The sequence below is a fragment of the Heliangelus exortis genome, chromosome 1 (assembly GCF_036169615.1).
Source record: "Heliangelus exortis chromosome 1, bHelExo1.hap1, whole genome shotgun sequence".
NCBI lineage: Eukaryota > Metazoa > Chordata > Aves > Apodiformes > Trochilidae > Heliangelus > Heliangelus exortis.
Genome location: NC_092422.1, coordinates 134,960,507 through 134,962,870, shown reverse-complemented (window position 1 = coordinate 134,962,870; position 2,364 = coordinate 134,960,507). Strand labels below are relative to the sequence as shown.

Below are 2,364 nucleotides of genomic sequence, written 5' to 3'. Positions count from 1 at the left end.
TAAAACTAAAATATTTTAGAGTTTAAGGCACTATGCAAATAATATGGTTATTGCAAGTCAGTGATCATCAGATCCTAAACGGAGCAGAACAGGATGCAAATCTGTCATCATTTTCCAACTGGCTAGTAATACATAATGAATGAGTGAATGAATGAGGCCTTAGTATGTTCTGTTGCAAGGTAAGTTAAGCAATAGCTGATCCCAGAAACAGAAACTTTCATTTTATATTACAGTAAAAAGACTGGACTCTAGGCTGTTTGCATCATTGGAGGCTCCCATTCTTTGTCCCCAAGACATCTGTGCCTACCCAGAGCTCAATGTAATGGAGAGGCTGCTGCCTTTTGCAATTGAGGGAACAGCCAAGCTGAACCCAGACCTGCAGCATGAATGTAACTTACACTTTCTATATGGACCTGAATTTTGTAGCCCTGACAATGCACAAATTAAGCAGATCCTGTGCAGTTGTATAAAATCAAACATATAAGGGTCTCTTTGCTCACTTGATTCCATCTCGGGAGAAGCCTTGTAGGTTCAAATTACTCTCTGAGAGCAATTCCTCATCACCTGTGGCTACAGAAACAGTATTTTTATCAGCTGACACAGACATAGAACATTCCAAGAGCTTGGGAAATACCTTCCAGCAACTAAAAGGCATTTCTCAAGTGTCTGTCACAAGGTTTTCCAGAACCTACTGCTTGTATGGTCACTCACTTTCCTTTAGCTTTTGTTTAACTACATTTCAGATAGATTATTCCAGAAGATACACTATGAAATCAAGTTCACTGAATGGCAGGCTCTGAAGGAACTGTCATACAACAGATAGTGAGCAGATCTGAACATAATACTTGCTCACCTCCTCCTCAAAGGTACACTCTGTCTATCTCTAATCCATGGGACCCAGTGATGCATCCCATCTCCTTATTCCAGATGTGTGTCCTGGCCGTGTCCTGACTCCCTGCCAGGACAGTGTGGGCATGGATATCCTGTGTACAAAGGCTGATGAGTCAAGTGGGTAGCCTGTTGCTCCAGCTCCAGTGTACATGGCTGGTGGTTTTGGGACTGGGCCATGTCGTGAGCATACCAGGTCTGAAGTCTAAATATAACCAGCCTCAAGAGAAGCAGAACAGACTTCTATGGTCAGCAGGACAAATACCAGAAAGGACAAGAAGAATCATGATCAGCCATTGTAAATCCTGAAAGAAAAATAATAAAAAACCCGCAGTATGATACAAGGATCACAGCACGCTCATGCCTTCTACCCATTGTCAGTCTTCTCCTTCAGAGCCTGAAGCTGTGGCTTCCTCTTCTTAGCTCTGTTTAAATGGCAGTTGAATTTATTTTTTTTTTCTTTTTTTTTTTTTTTTTTCTGGCATTAGGATACAAAAGGGCATGACTTACATTACCTCAAATAGAGAACGGGAGAACAAACAGTAGGGTCAGAAATGCTTCTTCTTCTATGAGCAGGGATAAAATGTAGCCCTAAAATAGAGTACTAAATAATGCCCTATGGCAGTCAAGTTGGACACCTGCCCTAAGTGTCACAGTTACCTCTCCATGCTGGCTGCCCAAGGAAAGCCGGGTCCTATGGCCCTGTGGGTCTGGCAACAGCTCTGTCTGTTGGGAACATGGTGGCTGCAGCAAGCACCAGCCTTTGGCATCGTGAGGGTGTGTGAGCTGAGGGTCAGGCCCTCAGTGCTTTGAGAGGGGAAGAGGACTCTGATAAGGAAGGAAATGCAAAGAGAATAAGCAGGCACTTCTTTACTGAGGGGAAGGGAGGTGATAATACCTCCCCCAAGCCCTTTCCCCACTAGTGCTGCCCCAAGGCACTGTCACATGGTGGCAGCCATCCTGGAGAAGTCAGAAGGGAGCTGCTCAAGTATGTTTGCCAGCAGAGATGAAACAGTCTGAAGGCTTGCAGCAATAAAGCATATCCTGGGGGGGGGGGGAAAAAAAAAAGGAGAACAAGGAATCATAATTGGTCTTCTGGCTCTTCCTAGAATGCCATGCGGTTGTGTTACTCCTTCCCATGACTGCACGAGCACGGTGATCATGCTGGATGGGCAGGATGAGGCATGTGCAAGGACACATTACAATCCTGCCTTTCAGGGGGAAATCAACAACAATGAAAAACACTCATGTGGGTTCTTACTGTCTCTTAATAAATGTCACAGTCACTGTCCTGTCTTGCTCACAGCCCCAAGGAGCTGCACAAGTGCTTAGCCATTACCTTTCACAGGCTGAGAAGACATCTAGAGAAGGTTTCAGAGTGGAAGCCCTCTGCAATTCACTGTGATGAGTCTGGCCAGTCTGAGTTTCATTTCCCACAGATAAATTAATTCTTTCTTGCTCTGGAAAAATGGTGGA

At 44.5% G+C, this 2,364-nt stretch overlaps 1 long non-coding RNA gene across 1 annotated transcript; it reads right to left on the bottom strand.

The window, feature by feature from the left end:
* On the bottom strand, positions 1-2,364 carry LOC139807327 (uncharacterized). Its single transcript, XR_011730528.1, has 2 exons — positions 2,228-2,364; positions 1-1,193 (listed from the first exon to the last, which is right to left on the bottom strand). It is a non-coding gene; the product is annotated as an uncharacterized lncRNA (long non-coding RNA).